Source organism: Dendrobates tinctorius, unplaced genomic scaffold (assembly GCF_039654945.1).
Source record: "Dendrobates tinctorius isolate UK_male_01 unplaced genomic scaffold, ASM3965494v1 ptg000187l, whole genome shotgun sequence".
Lineage (NCBI taxonomy): Eukaryota > Metazoa > Chordata > Amphibia > Anura > Dendrobatidae > Dendrobates > Dendrobates tinctorius.
In genome coordinates, this window is record NW_027361854.1 from 1,339,947 (window position 1) to 1,362,862 (window position 22,916).

Below are 22,916 nucleotides of genomic sequence, written 5' to 3' on the forward strand. Positions count from 1 at the left end.
CAACACAGAACCTCCGCCATGTTTTACGGTTGGGAGAAGGCAGTCTGGATGGAATGCTTCTTTCGGCTGTCTCCAAACGTACACTCGGCCGGAGGTCGGAAATAGGGTAAACGATGATTCGTCTGAAAATATCACACTTCCAATGCTTGAGGGACTAATTCTGGAGGTTTCTACACCACTCTAAACGCTTGGAAACATTTGTCATTGAGAGCAGCGGTTTTCTAATTGCAGCTCTTCCGTGGAATCCAGATTTGTGCAGCTCCTGACGAACAGTTTTCGTGGAAACTGGGTTCTGTAGGTGTTCATTGAGTTCAGCAGTGATTTTCGGAGCCGTGGTCTTGGGATCCTCTCTCACAATTCGCTTTAGAGTCCGACAGTCTCTCTCAGTCAACTTCGACTTTCGGCCAGACCTGTGCTTTGCTGCGGACATTTTTCCTTCTCTTTCAAACGCAGTCATTACTTTGGAGACAGTACCTCTTGACACGCCAAGCATTCGGGCATTTTCTGTTACACTAGCGCCTGCCATACGAGCACCAACAATTTGGCCTCTTTGAAAATCCGAGAGGTCTGACCTTGGTATCAGGTTTTCATCAATGTTCTTACAATTCTGCAAAACAGTTAATTTACATACACATATCACATAAGACAAATAATCAACTACAAAACATTACCATATGTCACGGTTTGCATGCTTATAACATGTTCGAAGATTATGATGCCAAAACATTAGGTGTTTCCATTATTTTGTCCAACCCCTGCATAATTTTATATATATATACATATTTCCATTGTTTACATTTTAAAAATTCCAAAAAGGAAGATGGGCTGATGCAAAAGTTTGGACATGGTTAGTACCTAGTAGCGTCCCCTATTGAAAGTATCACAGCTTGTAACGCTTTTTGTAGCCAGCCAAGATTCTGTCAATTCTTGTTTGAGGGATTTTCAGCCATTCTTTTTGGAAAAATTGTTCAAATTCTATGAGATTCCTGGATCGTCTTGCATGCTCTATTTTGAGTTCCAGCCACAGATTTTCAATGATGTTCAGATCAAGGGACTATGAAGGCCATTGTGAAACATTCAGCTTTCGCCTTTTGAGGTAGTCTATTGTGGATTTTGATGTGTATTTAGGATCAATATACATTTGTAGAAGCCACTCTCTTTTCAAGTTCTTTTTACAGATGGTGTTATGTTTACACCAAGAATTTGTTGAAATTTTATTGAATCCATTTTTACTTCTACCCATGAAATTTTCCCCGTGCCATTGACTGTAGCATAACCCCAGCATATGAATGATCCACCCCCATGCTTAATGACTGGCGACATTCTTTTCCTGAAATCCTGTGCACTTTATTTTCTCCACACATACCCATGATCATTGTGGCCAAAAAGTTCTATTTTAGCCTTGTCGACCCACAGGACTTGTTTACAAAATGCATCAGACTTGTTTAGATGTTCTTTCGCATACTTCTAATGGTGAAGTTTATGGTGAGGATGCAGGAGAGAATTTCTTCTGATGACTCTTCCATAAAGGCCATACAGTTAGGTCCATATATATTTGGACAGAGACAACATTTTTCTAATTTTGGTTCTAGACATTACCACAATGAATTTTAAACAAAATTCAGATGCAGTTAAAGTTCAGACTTTCAGCTTTCATTTGAGGATATCCACATTAAAATTGGATGAAGGGTTTAGGAGTTTCAGCTCCTTAACATGTGCCACCCTGTTTTTAAAGGGACCAAAAGTAATTGGACAATTGACTCCAAGGCTATTTCATGGACAGGTGTGGGCAATCCCTTCATTATGTCTTTCTCAATTAAGCAGATAAAAAGCCTGGAGTTGATTTCCGGTGTGGTGCTTGCATTTGGAAGGTTTTGCTGTGAAGGAAACAAGCGGTCAAAAGGAGCTCTCCATGCAGGTGAAACAAACCATCCTTAAGCTGCAAAAACAGAAAAAACCCATCCGAGAAATTGCTACAACATTAGGAGAGCCAAATCTACAGTTTGGTACATCCTGAGAAAGAAAGAAAGCTGTTATGATTGGGTCACCGAGGAGGAGAGCAAGACCAAGCTAAGCCACAGAAAACCAGAGAGGTTGGTAACTAAGCGGATTGCAGACCCCTGATCCTATCCACACAACTAGCAGTAGCCGTGGAGCGTACCTACGATGATCCTAGACGCCTCGACACAGCCGGAGAGCTAAATAAGCCTAAAGCAAGAAAGGGGAAATCTAAACTGCCCCAGAGCAGACCCCAAAGGAATAGATAGCCCCCAAACATATATTGCCGGTGGACAAGATGAAAACACAAACGCAGGTAGGAAAATAGACTGAGCAAACGATGTGGCCCACACTAACTAGACAGGACAGGAAAGGAAAGAAATTGTCTGCAGTCACGCAAAAAACCCTGCAACAAATGTCCAACACGTCTGATAGAAAAATACTGAAGTCGCACGACTTCGTCCACTATATCAGCACTCTGGTATAGTCTGAAAGCAGAGTAAAAAGAGTCCAATCCAATAAGGGACAAAAACAAACTGGCACAGGCACTAACATATGGATGGAGATTCAGCACAGCCCCAGCTGGAGCTGGCTGACCACACAAAACTGAAATAGACAAAACCAGATAAAATGTGAACAATAGCAAAAGAACACTTAGCTGAGCATGCAGGGACTGAGCTGGAAACTAAGACCTCAGGAGGCAGGAAAAAAAATCACTAGCAGGGATAGAGGGAGTCGGCTGTTTTAAATCCAGTCAGAAACTCCAGATTTCCAATCGTCCGCCTCATTATCAGGTGGCAAGCCTCTGTTAATCAGATCAGCTCCAGTAACCACCAGAGGGAGCCCAGAAAGAGAACTCGCGACCCCTCCCTCAATATAACCAGCTCCACTACCTTCACTAGTAACCAGAGGTAGGCCAGAAAGCGAATTCACAACAGAAAGCACTGGTGAACTCATCAATGCAAAAAGACCTGGGTGCCCACGGAAGACAACAGTGGTGGATGATCGCAGAATAATCTCCATGGTGAAGAGAAACAGCCAACCAAGTGAACAACACTCTCCAGGAGGTAGGCATATCAATATCCAAATCTACCATAAAGTAAAGACTGCATGAAAGTAAATACAGAGGGTTCACTGCACGGTGCAAGCCACTCATAAGCATCAAGAATAAAAAGGCTAGACTGGACTTTGCTAAAAAACATCTAAAAAAGCCAGCACAGTTCTGGAAGAACATTCTTTGGACAGATAAAACCAAGATCAACCTCTACCAGAATGATGGAAAGAGAAAAGTATGTCGAAGGCGTGGTACAGCTCATGATCCAAAGCATACCACATCATTTGTAAAACACGGCAGAGGCAGTGTGATGGCTTGGGCATGCATAGCTGCCAGTGGCACTGGGTCACTAGTGTTTATTGATGATGTGACACAGGACAGAAGCAGCCGAAATAATTCTGAGGTATTCAGAGCCATACTGTGTGCTCAGATCCAGCCAAATGCAGCCAAACTGATTGGTCGTTGTTTCATACTACAGATGGACAATGACCCAAAACATAAAGCCAAAGCAACCCAGGAGTTTATTAAAGCAAAGAAGTGGAATATTCTTGAATGGCCAAGTCAGTCACCTGATCTCAACCCAATTGAGCATGCATTTCACTTGTTAAAGACTAAACTTCAGACAGAAAGGCCCACAAACAAACAGCTACTGAAAACCACCGCAGTGAAGGCCTGGCAGAGCATCAAAAAGGAGGAAACACAGCGTCTGGTGATGTCCATGAGTTCAAGACTTCAGGCAGTCATTGCCAACAAAGGTGTCATGATCCGAGGTGGATCTGACAAGTAAATGGACAAAGTGAACTTTTTTCCTTTGGCTTGGTGCCAAAGTGGGTTGATTGTCCCCGGTGGCCATTAGAATTATTACACGTGGTGTCATTCATTCTAAGTTGCCCCGGTGGTGGTGAGCAGTAGTGCACTTTAGTTTCTTTGGTTTAATGTGCACGTAATTATAAAACAGGTGTGATGCTCTATAAAAGAGTCAGGTGTGTTCAATCACTGTTGGTGATATTGTGAGTTAGTCATTCTCAAGGAAGCCTGGGTGAAAGAAGGAGCTGAATGAGAGTCCTGGGCAGCCCAGCCAGAGGGGTTGAGTCAGCTATGGAGTCTGCATGGAGGGCTGGTATGGCGTGGTGGTCGCAGTTTATGGTGTCAGCAGGAGGTGCTTGCATGGCTTGGTGGAGTGGCGACGATGGTGAGAGTTGCACTCAGCATGCTGGACTTGGTTGCTGAAAACTGGACTCAAGCATGCTGGACTTTTTGGCAGAAGCTGAACTCATCTTTGGGACTCTGTTTACTGGGCAGCTGCAACTGGTGGTGGACTCTGCTCCAAGGCTGCACTATGGTGATGGATCCGGTTATGGTGATGGATCCGGGTAGAGGAGAAGATGCACGCAGGTGGTGGGCTCTGTTGCTAGGAGCGTATGCAACAGAGCAAAGCTTAGTGGTGTTCCCCCTGTATTGTAATTTTCCCTTGTGTGTGTTTAGTGCAGTGGTGGGATTAGTTTCCGCACTGACCAATTCCCTAGTGAGGGTTTAGGGTCAGGGCGAGTCAGGGTTTTAAGGTTCCTGTGTGTCGCCCGGTGCGGAACCGGCATAGGGAACGTTAGGAGTGCAGGGACTCTGGCTCAGGGGAGTGCAGGAGGTCTCCACGTCCCTATTCCCTATCGCAGGGCCCACCATTGTTAATGTTACCCAGTTTCCCCTTTATTATTTAAATTCGCCTTACTGGAGGCAGTGTATCCAGCTGCACGTCTTATTATTTAAATTCGCCCAACTGGAGGCGGTGTATCCAGGGTCACGTGTGTCATATGGGTTCGGCTTGCGGTACTCGCTGCGTCTAGACACACGTGACCATGACAAAAGGGGTTTTCAACCAAGTACTAGAAATGAACATTTTATTTATAATTATTTAATCTGTCCAATTACTTTTGGTTCCTTTAAAAACAGGGTGGCACACGTTAAGGAGCTGAAACTCCTAAACCCTTCATCCAATTTTAATGTGGATACCCTCAATTGAAAGCTGAAAGTCTGAACTTCAACTGCATCTGAATTGTTTTGTTTAAAATTCATTGTGGTAATGTCTAGAACCAAAATTAGAAAAATGTCTGTCCAAATATATATGGATCTTACTGTATATGTGCAGTCTCTGAACAGTATAATGGGTTGATCTGTGACTGTTGTTTGGTTTTGTGAGTGTGATAATTCCATTCTCTTCCCCTACTTTGGTTTTACCCCATCCTCCACTCCCTGATGCATTTTTCTGTTATATGTGAGTGAATATTTCTTGTGGATTTTGACATGTTTATGTGTGTGCATGTCTGTAGGTAGGATCATTACCCACCCTTGAAGAAGCTTGATTATTCATCAAGAATTTGCTGACATTTCAATGAATCCATTCTTCCTCTACCCATGAAATGTTCCCTGTGCCATTGGCTGCAACACAACTGCAAAGCATGATTGATCCAATCCCATGCTTAATGGTTGGCAAGATGTTCTTTTCCTGAAATGCTGTGCCCTTTTTTCTCCACACAAACCTTTGATCATTGTGGCCAAAGAGTTCTATTTTAACCTCATCAGTCAATAGGACTTGTTTCCAAAATACATGAGACTTGTTTAGATGTTCTTTTGCATAATTCTGATGCTGAATTTTATGGTGAGAACACAGGAGAAGTTTTCTTCTGATGACGCTTCCATGAAGGCCATATTTGTGCAGGTGTCTCTGGACAGTAAAACAATGTACCACATCTCCAGAGTCTGCTAAATCTTTCTGAAGGTCTCTTGAGGTCAAGTGGGGTCTAATTTGAGTCTCTAGCAATCCTATGAGCAGCTCTCACTGAAATTTTGCTTGATCTTCCAGACCTTACCTTGACCACCACTTTTCCTGTTAACTGCCATTTCTTAATTATATTTTGAACTGGGGAAAGGGCAACTTGGAAACACTTTGCTATCTTCTTATATATAGCCTTCTAATGCTTTGTGGGCCTCCACCATTTTCAGAATGCTAGGCAGCTGCTTAGAAGAACCTATCGCTGCTGTTTTTTGGCACAAGGTTATAGGAGGCTGGGTTTTTATAAAGCTTGGAAATGTGCATCACCTGGCATTTCCTAACGATAATGATCCTAACAGGCTAATAAAGCTCTGAAAACTCAGTCAACGTTATCCGAGCACATAAATCTCCAAGGGTGGCCAAACGTTTGCATCGGCCCATTTTCCTATTTGCAATTTTTAAAATGTAAAAAATGAAAATATATATTTTTTGCCTAAAATACAAAGGAATTGTGCCATGTTTTAACTTTAGGCCTTCTAGAGATCATTGCATCTTCAACTTGTTTAACAATTGACGATAACACTAATTTTGACTAGTGGTTTTCAAGCTTTTACATGCCACTGTAGCTCAAAAAGTACAAACTTTGGTATATAGACAAAATATCCCATGCGTTTTCTTCATTCATGGATACCGCCTAAAAATAAACATCTAATATAGGTATGTTTTACTCTGAAATGCTGCAGTGTTTCAGAGTAATTTCTAAAAATTTATAAAAAAAAAGGGAGTCATATCCACAAACTATGTAAAATTTACAAGTTTTATTACATATATGCACAAATAACAATACATAAAACAGTAATATACAGATGAATGATGAAGGCTCAAGTACTAATAGGGACGTGGTAAATAGCACTATGTATGGAGGGGCAAAAGCAAAAAAAAGTTAAACCATTAACCCCCTTCATGCCATGGCCATATTCTGTTTTTTTTCTTTTACATATTTTCCTCCCTTTTTCCAAGAGCCATAACGTTTTAAATTTTTCAGTTTTTTTTTTTTAAATTTATCATGTTTTCCCCCTGATCTGCCACAATGAGCCAGCATTCACAGGAGTATCATAATGACAGTCACGTGGACATTCTGCACACCACTGGCTGTCATGACAACCCATCGGCACCCCTCGATCATGTTACAGGGGCGCTGATGGGTGGGATGTGTTTACGGCTGCTCTGTCTTAAATCCCGCTATCAATCTCTGACTGGTTAACATCCACTTGAAGAGCTATGATTAAATCAGTCGTCATATGCGGGGAAAGATGTGGGCTTCAAAGTCAGGGACACAACGTAGTACACAAATATACATCATATGTTGTGAAAGGGTTAACAACTCAGATAATAGAAAACCTGGGAAAAGATTAGCCAAAAATCTAATACAAGTGTTACAGGGTATTCATTGCTCAATAATTGGAATAGTGAAAGATATATCAAAATAATGTACACTGTAAGTGACTCCAAAGATGTCACTTACCCGTTGCTCCCTTAGCTATACCATGTCCACGCAAAACCATCAGAGGTTGTTGCACAGTAAACATACTTTGACAAGCTGGATGACGACCATGTACCGTGGATGACTAGTCTAATGCGATCCCTGGCCGGCTTTTTCTCGCCCCAGTTGACTGACAGGTCTCTCCCTATGTGTGTATATAGTGTGACCAGTCAATCATGTGTATCGGGGAGCACTAAACAATGTACAGAGCTGTGGTGCTCTGTGCCGTACAGACTGCTTGTATCTAGCCACTGCATGAGCACATATCAGCTGATTGGTGGGGTTGATTGGTGTCAGGTCCCCACTAATCTCTTATAGAAGTCACAGAGGTCATTAAGAGTTTTCAGACCCTACAGAACTAATGCACATTTCAATCATCTGCTGTAAGTGAAATGGGATGTTTACCATTGTGAAAGCCACCAGTTAGACTCCGCTAGATGTTTTGTTCAGTCTTTTTGCCACGGATTACATACCTAATACAGAATAACAGGTACCCAGCATATTGACAATCCATAGCAAAGTGGCAATTAATAAAAAGCCAACAATTAAGAAAACAAAAACGTAACTGACAGAAGTCAATGGCCGTAAACCATTGACCTAGTTCTTCAATTTGTCCATGTAAGCAGTTGCTGCTGAGAAAATTCTGAAATCATTAACAAAGCAGCAATGACTCCTCACTTTAAAAACATTAGATTTAAAGCTTTGGTACCAGGAATGGGTGCACATAGGCTATATTTGAATGCTTTTGGAAAAATACCGCAATATGTCAAATTGCAGTATACAGTAACAAGGAAAGTGGGTTATATCTGAATCTATCCATTCCTAATCAAAGATCTCTCGGTCTCTTCATCCAAGGTCATTCTTCTCTAATGTCTATTCTTACTGTGCCCTTTCTAATGATAAAGGATGCTAGCTATACTTCTCTTAGGCCTCATAAAACACAAAATATGGAAATAAACTACAAATATACTGGTTTAATCTATTTTCGTGTCAAATTTATCAGCCAGCTTTAGCCAGTCCACACTGTCTAGATACTGTCCAGGATTAGTAAGTTTGTCACATTGGCTACTTGGCTTCGGAGATATTTCCCAGCCTGGCTATAGTATAAAGTCAAACGTGATCATGCCTCTCCAATACTAAGTGGTTCTCTTTCCTTTGTTCACAGTTTTCAGCCAAGCAAAGCAGTGCAAGCCCTGCCAAGAACAGTAGGGAAAAATACTAGTGCTTGTTAAAATAACAATGCATACATGGACAGCATGGACCTGAACAAGTATGAGTTATAATATAACTGCCTGAAATGGAAGTTAGTTAAAGGGGTTCTCAGAGCATACAATATTAATGACTCCTACTGATGTCATAAATATCTCAATGGTGGGGGTCCGACACCCCTACTGATCAGATGTTATTAGCAGCCAAATGTAAACACATTGAATGGAGTTGCACTCAGAACTGGTCAACGCCTTTAAAATAATTTAAATTTTGCAATAATTATTCTTCAGCTTTACAAATCCGTTTGTCATGAACTTGTCATGTGTTTTTCGTGGATAAAACACGTTTTTGATTGGCTGTTTTAGACTTTCACTTGTCCATGTTTGAGGATTAAGCGCTGCCCACATAAAAAAAAAAATGAGACATGTAATGTACGTAGTTGTGGAACCACTGTGCCACAGTCCGGGGAGAGCCTAGTGGGGGTGTAACTAAGAGCGCACCTGACTCTTCGCTAGAGCCCCTGATGGTGAGGTTAGACTGGCCCTTTAAGAGTCAGGGAGAGCACTCCCTGGAGACCTGCGTGACACGTGCAGTTCCCGGGAGAAGACAGACGCCGAGGGAGTGCAGACAGGCAAGTACACATGCCAGCATCCCTGCAGAGAGGAGGGAGAGGACACGCTCAGGGGCTATGGCGGTGTCCTAACAACAGATTTGCTTTTGATCTGAGTGATGGATTAAACAAGCCCATTCAAATGAATGGATCAGTAGGAAAAAAAAAAAACAAAAAAAAAAACAGAGACCATGTGTGCCATCTATGTGTAATTCGAGTGCTGTACATATTTTACTGTGTATTGGTAGGGGAAGCTTAAGTTGTTTTTTTTCACACACAAGAGAAAAAAGAAGTATGCCACACCGATGGTATAAATGGACACATGGATCAAAAATGAATGAAAATCAGATAACTTCAGTTTACAATCTTTTTTTGAGAGTTAGGTGTTACGAAATAAGTTGGCGCTACAAAAATGATTATCTACTGAGAAACTAGGGCCAGGTTCATGAAGCAGGGAGGATATCTTTCTATGCTGCATTTTCACATAGAAGTGATTAATGATAGCAGTAGTTAATTATTGCACGCGCTCCACAGTCTTTCCTTTTTCAGACCATTCCTTTTCTCCGTTCTACACTCCACTAGTGTCTGTATTTGCGGTCAGGGAATGTCTACTCCAATTAACAGCCCTGGTCCAGAGTTCTGACGTCAAATCAAGAATCAGTAAGGGTATATTTGTGCCGCAGTTCGTGCCAAGTGTCAAAAAAATACCCCCAAACAAAGAACATTCACCAATAATTGCCGTGGTTTTGTGGTTTTATTGGGCTTCACCTGATCTTGCCGGGATACCACTGGCTTTTTCACTATCTGATTCTTGGCTGAATAGCAAGAACTGAGGTACATTTGCCACATTGGTTCAAAGAAGGCAGTTTTTACACTTTGTTGAAGACATGGAGAGAACAGCGAAGTGGCCTAACATCCAAATCTATTGGTCCACACTTTGTGTTCTACAAGTAGGACAAGTTGGCCACCATGGACTACCACAAGATGCCATGCCAATTTATATTGTGCACATAAGTCTACCAAAGTACTTATGGGTGCGTCTGCAAACGATATTTCACCACTTTAAAAGGAGTATACAAGAATTCATGCACAGTTGGATCACATGCAAGACTTGAGAACCGGATTGAGTTAAGTGGTGGAGCAGTTAAATTAATAAGCGCATTAACAGAAACTAACCCAAAAAGCTAGACACAAAGAAGTATTCATTGCCACAATGACTACAGGGTTGTGGAAGCCAAACTTCTGAGTCATCTGTTTTTCCATACTCCAATTCCATTATAAATGGCTCATATATAGTAATAGCAAATGTACTGTAGTAAGATGGTATTATCATGATTTTTTACCAACATCACCTTCATAATAATATTCTCATTTTGAAGCTGGATTCAGTGTACATTTACTTACTGACTCTACTGCTCTGAAGGCTACTGGGTGTCGTCTAGGCCAGACACATTTACATGCTGAAATACATTGCTGTGATTTTAACAGGCAAAATAAACCCTTGCTACTGCCCAAAATTAAATCTTTTGGAACAAGTAGCTTTGAAGTGTATGATTAACACATCGGTCACGCAATATGGTAACATACCCTTTCACCTGGAGAACGGGAACATGCATGCACAATAAATGTAACAGGAAAGTTACTGCGTTCTCCTTTTGGGTACATCACATTCTGCACCATCTATTTACTTTTTAAATTAAAGTAAAATTAATGTTTACTTTGTGAATATATTTTCACATTACTGTGTTCTTAGACTGCATTTTTAGCCATATGTTCTTTGGTGTAATCGTTTTTACAACAGTCTTATCTGAAAACAGATGTTCATATTATTAATCATCTAACCCTAGCAGCTTCATGAGGCGCTCTCTGTATCATATATAGTGTATTTCTCAATTTCTTTTTTCTTCTGTTAAATCATTGGAGCTGCTAGGGACAATTCCAGCGGAGTAAAAAAAAAAAATGTTGAAGCAATATCCACAAGACAGAATTCTTAATCTAAGGATCAATTGTTTTTAGGCTGTATGCCATATATAGAAAGGACAGAAATATATGCATCATGGAAACTCCTGAACTACAATCCATACACCAACTCCCTGAGGAAGCCCACGCAAAACGGCGCATTGGGGCTGCTTAGTTACTTGACCCAACTGGGTGACAGATGGGTAAGAGGTTTTAAGAAACAATATTTGCAGTTAATGTTTCCAGGGATCATTATGGTTTCTCAGTGCAGTCACAATGAATTACTGTATCTGCTTACATGGTGCGTTTTTTTCTGGCATAAACGTCATGCTGGCAATCTAAACATGTTTGACTCCTACTGTAGTAACATACAATTAGTAACATACAGCCTCCTACTGTATACTGTATTAGTAACTATATTCTATTGAATATTATATATCTCCTCCCAACCCAAATACATATGTAGCATGTACTATATTAACAAATGTATCTTGCGTATGCTTTTGTCAGCATACTTGTTCTAATTGTTATATGCCATTTTTTTTAAATATTTGTTTCATAAACAATTACTATTTTTTGGATGGATTAGTTACTTCATTTTTTCTGGTGTATGAAATGAGTGAAAATTTTTGAATATAAGAGAAAAAAAAACATAATACGAATATGTAACATACCAATGTGATCTAAAGTCATAAATTATCATACAAAGTGCTATAAATTGAGGGGGAAAGTAGCAGCACTCCTTCACTGTGCAAACAGAAATGGAATACGTAACTTGGTTTAAGCCACTGTTGGTATATACAGGTGCTTCTCGCTAAATTAGAATAACAAAAAGTTAATTTATTTCAGTTCTTAAATACAAAAAGTGAAACTCATTATATAGAGTCATTACAGAGTGATCTATTTCAAGTGTTTATTTCTGTTAATGTTGACGATTATGGCTTACAGCCAATGAAAACCCAAAAGTCATTAGAATAATTTACAAAACCCCTGCAAAGGCTTCCTAAGCTTTTATAAAGGTCTCTTAATCTGTTTCAGTAGGCTCCACAATCATGGGTAAGTGCCCCGTCACACATAGCAACGCACCAGCGATCCCGACAACAATATGACCTTGTCAGGATCGCTGGTGTGTCGCTACATGATCACTGGTAAGCTGCGCGCCACTTAGAAACCCGATGTGTACCTTAGTTACCAGCGCCAGCTCGCTGATCAAAAAAAGTGTCCTGGTCATTCCAGGACAATCAGCGATACCCAGGGCAGGGGGGCCGGTTGCTGGTAAGTGTCACACACAGCGATCTCGCTGGTGAGATCGCTGTTGCGTCACAAAACTTGTGACTCAGCAGCGATCTCGCTAGCGAGATCGCTGTGTGTGACGGGGGATTAAGACTGTTGATTTGACAGATGTCCAGAAGGCAGTCACTGACACACTCAAAGAGGGTAAGCCACAAAAGGTCTTAAGGGGGTTTTACACTAAGCGATATCGCTAGCAATATCGCTAAAACGTCACTGGTTTTGTGACGTTATATCGCTAGCAATATCGCTATGTGTGATACTTACCAGCGACCGGCTCCCCCGCTGCTCATCGCTGATCGCGTGAGAATGTCCGGCTCCATTTCTCGTCGGGCGCTTCCTGCTGAGACTTCCTGCTGTGACGTCCAGCGACGCGTGGAGGCGGGCGGGAGGACGCAGGATCGCTGTGTGTGAATGGTAAGTATCGTGCGCTGCGTCGCTGCTGCATCGCTGTGAGATCTTTCTGTATGAAAGCTCACTAGCGATCATTTAGCGATGCACCAGCGATCCTGACCGGGTCGGATCGCTGGTTGGATCGCTGGTGCATCGCTAAATGTAAAAGGGCCTTTACTCTTTACTAAAGAAGCTGGCTGTTCACAGAGTGCTGTATCCAAGCATATTAACAGAAGTTGAGTGGAAGGAAAAAGTGGGGTAGAAAACGGTGCACAAGCAACCGGGATAACCGCAGCCTTGAAAGGATTGTTAAAAAAAGGCCATTCAGAAATTTGGGGGGAGATTCACAGGGAGTGGACTGCTGCTGGAGTCATTGCTTCAAGAGCCACCACACACAGACGTATCCAGGACATGGGCTACAAGTGCTGCATTCCTTGTGTCAAGCCACTCATGACCAACAGACAACGCTAGAAGCGTCTTACCTGGGCCAAGGAGAAAAATAACTGGACTGTTGCTCAGTGGTCCAAGGTGTTGTTTTCAAAAGAAAGTAAATTTTGTATTTCATTTGGAAATCAAGGTCCCTGAGTCTGGAGGAAGAGTGGAGAGGCATACAATCCAAGCTGCATGAGGTCCTGACCTTAACCCCATAGAGAATCTATGGGGTATTGTCAAGAGGAAGATGAGAGACAATGCAGATGAGCTGAAGGCTGCTATCAAAACAAGAACAAACAAACAAAAAAAAAAAGTTGTTCCAGCGTCTGGTAAAATAGTTTATTTTAAGTCCATTAAAAATTTACAAAAATTACAAAGGTTGTATAGACAGGACAAGGGAGAAAGACGAGTTTTGAACGCTCACTTGCATACTTTCCTTGAGCACATTATCTGGCGAGGATCCACCTAGCTGTACTTCAAGTACTAGATCAACTGGCTCTCTCTTTACTATATCAAAGCAACCTGGGCTTCCATAACACCTCAGCAGTGCCACAGGCTGATCGCCTCCATGTCACACCGCATTGATGCAGTAATTGATGCAAAAGGAGCCCCGACCAAGTATTGAGTGCATTTACTCAACATACATTTCAGTAGGCCAACATTTCGGATTTTAAAATCATTTTTCAAGCTGATGTTATAAAGTAGTCTAATTTACTGAGATAGTGACTTTTGGGTTTTCATTGGCTGTAAGCCATAATCATTACCATTAACAGAAATAAACACTTGAAATAGATCACTGTTTATAATGACTATACATAAGTTTCACTTTTTGTATTGAAGAGCTGAAATAAATTAACGACTTGATGATATTCTAATTTAATGAGAAGCACTTGTATGTCTACATCGTTGAAAAAAGACAAAACAAAAACAGCGTCCCACAAAAAAAAAAACCCACAGATCTATCAATTTCAACCTCCATTTCTAGAGAGATTAAATTGTTTCTGACTCCAAATATCACACCGTCAAATATCACTAGATCATCGTTTCATCTCTTTAAATCTAGTACCCATTGCCTATAACATTTTCTAAGAGAGGCCTACAGGCCCTCCTGATCTTGCTCAATCAACCATCAAGACATTGTGTGGAAGAGAGTTCCAGTCTCACAGCTCGTACATTATTATTCATTCATAAAGCGCCATATATTCCATGGCGCTTTACATGTGAAAAGGGGAAATATAGACAAGTATAATAAACATGTGTAAGACAAGGGACACACAAGTACATAAGGAGAGGGGACCCTGCCCGCGAGGGCTCACAGTCTACAGAACATTAAGGCTATATACCCACGTTGCAGAGATGCTGTGGAAATTTCCGCAACTCCCGACGCGGGAAAACGCATGGAATTCGCATGCGCTTTTCCCGCAAAAACAAGCGTTTTTCACGTGATTTTCGCATGCGGAATTCAAGCCGATTTGAAGCATCGCTTGGAATGTGATTGACAGGTTGGTCACACTCGTCAAACAGTGTTTGACAAGTGTGACCAACTTTTTACTATTGAGGCTGCCTATGCAGCATCAATCGTAAAAGATAGAATGTTAAAAATAATGAAAAAATAAAAAATCGTGATAAACTCACCTTCCGGCGTCCAGCGCAGCATCCCCAGGCCTCAATGATGCTCCTGTTCCCAGAGATGCCTTGCGACAATGACCTTTAGTGACGTAGCGGTCTCACGAGACCGCTACGTCATCACAGGTCCTTACCGCAAGGCATTACTGGAAACGGGAGTTGGCGGGAGCATCGGTAAGGCTGCGGGACGCCGGAAGTTGAGTATAACCCAATTTTTTATTCTTTTTTTACAGGGATATGGTACCCTGGGCCTGGAGGACAGTCTCCTTTCCTCCAGACCGTGGGTACCATCCACACACAAGCGCTCACTTTGTGCATGGTGGGCATAGCCACATGCAGAAAGTAAGCGGATCTCATGCATTCCTATGTGTGCGGAATCGCGGTGATTCTTTGCGGAATCGCGGCAATTCCACAAAAATAATGAGCCTGCTGTGTTTTTTTCCGCTATGCGATTCTGCTGCTGAAAAAAACGCAGCATTAGCAGAGCAGGTGCGGAATGGCATAGGAATGCATAGGGTGCGTTCTGTATGCATTTTCGCAGCGAAAAATGCGGCAAAAATGCATACAATCTGCAACGTGGGTACACAGCCTAAAGAATCCCTGTCCATGATGATGCTAAAAATGTCTTTCCTTTCATTTGGCGTAGATAATACGCATTGTCATGATTAAAGGCCTAAAAACAAAGCCGCCTATGTACTGTCCGTTCATATATTTGTACATTAATAAAAAAAGTTGTCTTTTTCAAATAGTCAAGTTTTGATAACCTATATTGGTATTGAAGTCCACCTGTTTCCTTAACATTGGTCACTCTTCTCTGCACCCGCTCAAGTTCATCTCTGTCCACAGGAGACCGAAATTGTACACAATATTCTAAGTGTGACCTAACTGGTCTTTGTCACTGTCAGTTTTACCCAGGGTTCCACTGTTTGGTACATTATATTATATTTTTTTCTTCTGCTCAAGTGCACGACTTTACATTTATCTGCAAACTTAATTTGACATTTCCCTAGACATTGTGTGATTAAAAAAAAAAATAAATAAAAAAAAGGGCCCCTCCATTACCTACTGGTTTACGCAGCTGTCTATGACCATAGTAAATTTAGAAGCTTGCAATAATCACTACATCCCTAGAAGCGAGTCTTCTAACTGACACTTTCATTCATTTGCTCAAGATCCACTCCTCTTACTGAGTAGGTCTACTACTTTACAATGCAATACAAGGAACGTTATCAGATATAACTTGTCTGCTTACTTTGACCATTGGGCAGACAGTCCAAAGGTCCATAGTCTCATTGCTCATACAGGGAGACTATGGGAGCAGAGAGACAGTGGTTTTATCCGGGACTAGGAGGGTAGAACCTGGGTTTGTCAGCAGAATACTCGTGCTGATGGTTTAAAATATACTGATATATGCGTTTATTTGGAGTATGACCAATAAATTTACATTGACTTTATTAGTGGTCAATGTACCGGTATATTGTAAAGCACATTCATCATTTGGATGATTTTTAAAGTGGATTTTCTTTTTTGCCTTGTACTATTTTTAGACAGATTTTTCACTAAATTCTTAAGGGAACCTGTCACCTCGTTTTTCCACAATAAGCTGTAGATAAGCCCCCGGTGATGGCGGTGATAGTGGAAAAATGGGGTGACAGATTCCCTTTAGGCTGCATTTTACAGTACCAGCAAAGCCATTGAGATTTCAGTAAACTCATGCACACCCATTGGTTTCATTTTCCTGACCGATTTGGAAAACTGCTGTGTTATTTTAAAACTGCAACCTGTCACTTCTTTCAGCGCTTTCTTCAGTGTATTTGCAGCATTTTTTTCAGCCATAGGAAACAATGGATACACGCGAAACCTCAGGAAAAAAAAAAACTAAGATGTAAGTTTTTGCTGCAAAAACCTAAAGGAAGTTAAAGCATGCTGGTCTTGGGCCACTAAACTTTGTCAACATGCACAAGAGACACAAAAAATGCAGCAAAACTTGATTTTTGTAAGGCTACTTTCACACATCAGTTTTTGTGCATCAGGCGCGATGCGGCGAAAAGTGTAAAAACCGGATCCGGCGCCTGTTGCCACCGGATCCGGTTTTTTGCCGGATCCGGCATAATCCGTTGACCGTATCCGGCAAAAAGCCGGAACCGGTGCATCAGTTTTTTCACATGTTATGCCGGATCCGGCAATGTGGCACGGCGCCGCATCGCACCTGATGCACAAAAACTGATGTGCGAAAGTAGCCTAAGCAGCTTCTTTACTGCCAAGAGAGCTGGTTTTGCCTGTGGAAAAAAAACTGCAGCACAAACGTAACGTGTGAACATAGCCTAACAAGAAAGTGGAGGAGCACAGCCACAATATGTATCCTCCTACACTGCATTTATCCTTCTGTAAATGGGTGGTGGTGAGTTGAAGTATTCTTAAGATCTGCTTTACTTCTACTGAATAGAAGTTGTAGCTCACGAGGAACCTTTATTATTTGTCCAGCAATTATTTAATCACATAGTATCAAATTTAGGATATTAACAACTCTTGCACAGGCACTACTTCACAAAAATGAACCTGGTATCTCCAGTTAGACCAGTTTTGCAGTTATATTCCCCTTACAAGGTCAAGATGCATTTTATTTAAAGACTGTCAGGATTTTGCAAAAAATGGTGTAATTTTCCCATGTTTCCTATAATATGTGATCGAGTCCACCATGAAAATGTATCCTTGGCCTAAAAATACACATGCAATTTTTTTTTAATGCCAAAGCCAACTGTGCATTCCAAGTATTTCAACAGGAAGGAGTGTTAGGGTATGTGCACATGGTGCGGATTCTGCTGTGGTTCCGCAGCGTTTCTGCAGCTGCAGGTCCGCAGCAGATTTTGCTGCGTTGTACAGTACCTTTATTTCTTATGGAAATAAAAAAACGCTGTGCACATGCTGCGGATTTTTCCGCGCGGTTTTGCTGCGATTTACAATCCGCAGCATGTCAATTGTTTGGTGCAGAAACACTGCAGTTTTACACCTCATCCATTATGTCCTGCGAATTTATCTGCGGTTTTCAATACAAAATCCGCAGAGGCAAATATGCTCATAGCCTAAATATAAAGGAAAGATTAAGGCTGAGTGCACACGTACTTTTTTGCCCTGCGGATTTTTCCGCGCAGAATTGAAGAAATCCGCAGGTCAAATGACCGGCATTTTTCCTGCGGATTTCTTCCTGTTATTTTGCAGTTTTCCCCTGCGGATTTGGAGAATGGAGCAGGTGGAAAACCGCACAAAAGAAGTGACATGCTGCATATTCTGAACCACAAGAAAACCGCGCGGAAAAATCCGCAGCATCTGCACAGCAGGTTTTTTTTTCTATTGATTAACATGCTACTGTACATCACAATGCGGATATGCAGCGTTTCTGTGCGGTAAAATCCGCTGCGGATCCGCTGGAGTTCTGCATCATGTGCACATGGCCTTACTGTTCTATCCTAATCCACTTTTGGCTTTGGCTAAAATAACTGCACACAGTACTGCCACTGGGCATGGTACCCGGACTACAAGAGTGACTACAGCCTAAATGGGCTTCAGTAACTATCATGACACTAACAACCTAGAATCCCAACAAAATACTAATTTATTCTTAATTGTAAATTTCATTTCAGAATTATTTATTGGAAGTACATCCCCTCGTGTAGGAAGGTAGGTGCTGGCTACAATAATGTAAAGTGTAGGACAGAAGGGGGAACTAATGATCTCAATATCATTCATATAAGCCCCACCTCACAATTGTAGAAACTTGCGTTAGCTTGCTGGAGTGCCAAGACATTATAACATTGCACAACTCATTAGGCTAGGGCTACACATCGTAACACTGGATGTAATGACTTCCCATGGTCTCACGTTGCGATCTGCAACTACAACTTTGAGTTACAAATATGTCCAATGTTGGAAGTCACACGTTGCAAGTCCCAATGTTTTTGCTTGTTTTTTTTCCTGTCGATTGTCGCAAATTGTACGTGACATACTTGCCATAGACTTCAGTGCAAAACACATGCGATATGCAAATTATATGCATCTTCGCAGTTTTATTTACAGAAAAATCACAGTTCCAAAATAGTCCCAGACAAAATACATTCATGTTTTTGTTGCGTGACTTTTCAGTGAATTGCTGTCAAATCTTGCCATTTGGCCTCAGCCTTATAAAGAAACCAAGATGTGTCAAGAGATATGAGGCAGAAATTGTGTTTCTCCAATAGATCAGAATGTGAATAACTCTAGGTTCACATTAATACAGTGCTCACCACGGAGCCCCAAATCGCCGACAATACTGCATTCCCACGAGTTAAATACCTTGTAAAAATCCGTATGCTCCACTGATTCTGTCTCTCTTTTTCGTTTTGCGCTGTGTCACGCCATTGCAGAGATGTTCACATTTCTTTTTTTGGAGCACAGTATGTGAAATCTCTGTTTGCAGGGTCTTTTCTGGGGGCGTACGCTGTCACTCCTCTTTTCCAGATGCTGCCAATCAGTTTTCCAACTGGTCTAGCAGTTTCAGATGCTGCCGAATTGCGATTGGCAACTTCTGGGAAGGAAGGGAAAAAAAAAAAGCCAGCAGCTGGTCTGCAAGCAGAGATTTCACATGCTGCTTTCCAAAATTTAAAAAAAAAAAAACAAAGAAAAAAAAACCATGAAAATCTCTGTAATAGAAATGATGAGGCGAAAAACAGATAAAAAGGGCAAAATGAGGGGAGCTCATGGATTTTTTCTTGGCGTCTAACTAAGTTTTTCTGAGCAAGTGACAGGTCTATCTTTAATGAATGACTTTGGCGAGCTCTGTCGGGGCTCCAGTCGAATTCAGTTTTTTGAGGGGGATTATGACAAACTCTGATGTAGTGCTTGGCAAACAACAAAGCATTAATGTGAACCTAGCCTAAGGCTCATTCATTAGGCTTAACTTCTATGTGGCTACAAGATTTCTTCATTACTAAGGGAACACTTCACATACTTTTCTTCCTTGATGCAGATTTCAAATCCGTGGGTGGGGGTGGGTGTGTGTGGGGGGAATCAGTGTTAAATAATCTATGAAGCAATTCTAATTGAAATCAATGGAAGGAGAAATACACGGAACTTACATGAGAATTTCAGTGCAGAATACAAGTCAAAATCCTCGTGAACAAGCTGAAACACTAACAACTGTTGCTGAAATATTATTTATACTAAAACATAAATACGATAGCTGTCAATTGTTAGAAGTGCAGACTATTATGTGAAAAAACTGACAATCTGTGAGGGTATTGTAAGCACTAATGATGAAATCCTCATTACAAAGTGAAGGCATAACACGGAGACAAGCGCTGCCGCATGCCAGTATTCTATTACAGAGGGCCTGGGAAACTGGCACAAGGTTATGGTCCTGATATGTCACTTGGGCAATGATGAATGCCAGCATCCTTGAAAAGGGCAGAAAGGAAGCAATCTAAAGGAAGAGCACATGCAAGTCTAAAGAAGAGAACTGCAACGTTCTAATGTACTAGGTTTTAATTCCAAACAAATCTTAAGATCTCCACTTGCTGTCAGTATATGGGAACATTTTAGTTTATATCCTGATGTGATTACAGGGAACCGGTCACAAAAAAAAATCCCTATTAGGCCGGGATCACACATGCAAGAAACACAGCCGAGTCTTGCATGTTAATACCCGGCACTGCCACCGGCACTCTGGAGCGGAACGTGCGGCCACATAGCAATAAAGGGAGCCGCACGCTCCGATCCTGAGTGCCGGCGGCAGTGTCGGGTATTAACGTGTGAAACTCGGCCGTGTTTCTCGCATGTGTGATCCCGGCCTTAATCTGCAGATTAGCTGAACGTTGCTGAGAGAAAATAAAATTTATTCCCTCTGGCAGCATTTGGGTTTGAGCCACGGGGGGCAGCGCTGGTGGAGGTTCTGTCACCGCTCTGTGTATAGAGAGCGGCAGCAGTAACCGTGCCCCTGACACTGGCTCTGCATTGGGGCAGATGGGGCCGAGAGAGCGCCATGCAGGACTTGGGATTAGGGGTGAAAATGGAAAGAGAAGCGTCCTTAGATCTCCTGTGTATGTCTTACGAAGACTTGCAGGTATAGACAGGTTGCGGTATATGTGCTTATGAATAATTACAGAACACATTCCTGTCAATGTCTTGTTGGCAAGCTAATCCCGCAGGGACTGTTCAGCAGATTTTTGCAGTATTGTCAGTGTCCACGGACGACAACTGGTCTTCACTCGTTTTTATGGGTATCCTAAAATATTTCAGGTGTTCATCTAATATTAGCATTTCCACAATGGCTGCAAAATGGGAGAGTTCCATGTGATAGCTATGTACAGCTTAAAATGCTTGTCTGAACACATTACCTGCAATTACTTAAACAGAGTTTCTTAAAAGCGTCTGCAGAATTGCACCGTTTCCCTGCCATCTTGCATGCAGAGAGAAAGGGAGTGTGTGGGCAACAGTGTTCTCCGCTTCCACTGACAGTTCACACTGGAGGAACGGTTTGCTCTCCCATACGGTTACATGACGCAGTTTTGCTTCGGCAGCATTGGTGGATAGCGGGGCACAGAATCTGGGCCATCTGCTTCAGAGCAGCACTTGCACGCTGCATGTTTAGCGGCTGTTGCCTCGCATTTGTTGCAGATGCTGAACACCCACAAGACATGCAGCTGCGGGGATGCAAACATTTTACTCGGATAACACCCGAGCATGCTCAGATAATAGCCGAGGATGTTCGCTCATCACTAGTTAAGATGCAATGTTAATATGCAGCAATAAAAACTTATCATGTGAACTTAAAGGGGTTGTCCAATCAGTGGCATCACCCTTGACGCCCTTTCTAAGTGTGATCAGCTGATTGCCCCAATCCCTTTCCCTGTACTCCCAGAAGGCAGCTGCTATTTTCCGATACGACACACGATTACATGAGTCTGTGACACATCAGCCCTGAAAAATCCAAATCTCAAGCAATTCTAATGATTGCATGCCAACCTTAGACAGCGCCTGCCATAGATCAGGCATACTGCACATAATGGACAGCGCTGCAGCATCAGCAAGCCTGCACAGCCGGGAAGTGCTGACACTTGTAGTTCCACAATGCAGGGCTGCTGTCTGTAATCTTCCTGATTCTGCATAGAAACCCATGCCTCCCTCACACACAGGTAATAGGAGAACAGGCAGCTCCATTCACACCCATTAGCCACTGGTGACCAGTAGCGCCATTAAGCAGATGTTTGCAATGATTGGATTAACTATTGCTCTGCCAGACCCCAGCAGCTGCCGCCCCTCTGTGCAGCTTTTAGGCCATAAGCCCCATGGCGCTTACCTGTGTGCACCCAGGGCTGCTCCTCCTCACTGGGGACTGTCGTGTCTTCTCCTTTGCTCTTCTGTCACACAGGATGTGGCCACAAAACAAAAGATAAAAAAGCCCAGAACAGGGTAAAGACACCCAGGGGGCGGCGAATAAAAGTAATAATAATATGTCGCCCAGATGAAGTCTCTGCCAGGAAGTGAAACTTCCCCAGTGTAAACTAACAAGAATGGTTACATGTTACTGAGGGGGAAGATTAAAGCAGAAAGCTGCTCACACCCTCTGTAAGGAGGCCTCTCCCCTGACAAACACATCTGTGAGTGACTGACATAGCAGAGCTGGAGGAATCCCTGCCTACTGTACATGTGCTGTGCAGGAGGAGCAGCCATAGCCCCCACCGCTGCTGATGACGCCAGAGCTGCACTCATAGTGCTGGGGAATCCTCACAGACTGCCTCACACCTTGCTGCTGCGGCTTTTCTTGCCGCCTTCTTCCATGTAGTACATCATGGCGGGGGTCGGTGAATTTCCTGCTGATTATTCCAGAATAGACACTTACCTCGCTCACATATGTCCATAATGACACCTGATGGTGGCTGACCCCGTTCTCCTGCTGGTGGGCCTCAGCTACATTCTGCATTCAACGTCTTTTCTGGTGGACAAAAATATCAATTTTTTATGCCAGAGGCGCTTTAGGCTGAGTTCACACGTGGCAGTTTTT

The 22,916-nt window shown here is 42.2% G+C and overlaps 1 protein-coding gene across 8 annotated transcripts in view; it reads right to left on the reverse strand.

Moving 5' to 3' along the window:
* DGKA (diacylglycerol kinase alpha) overlaps positions 1-22,546 on the reverse strand; it is a 339,192-nt gene extending 316,646 nt beyond the window's left edge. For 5 of the 8 annotated variants that reach the window (XM_073552212.1, XM_073552217.1, XM_073552211.1 and 2 more), the window contains exon 1: positions 22,212-22,546. The gene's annotated coding sequence lies outside the window, so the exon portion shown is untranslated. Of the gene's footprint in view, positions 1-21,877; positions 22,026-22,211 lie in introns of those variants that run through there. The other 3 variants (XM_073552221.1, XM_073552213.1, XM_073552220.1) reach the window with 3 other exon arrangements.
* Positions 22,547-22,916: the final 370 nt, after the last annotated feature.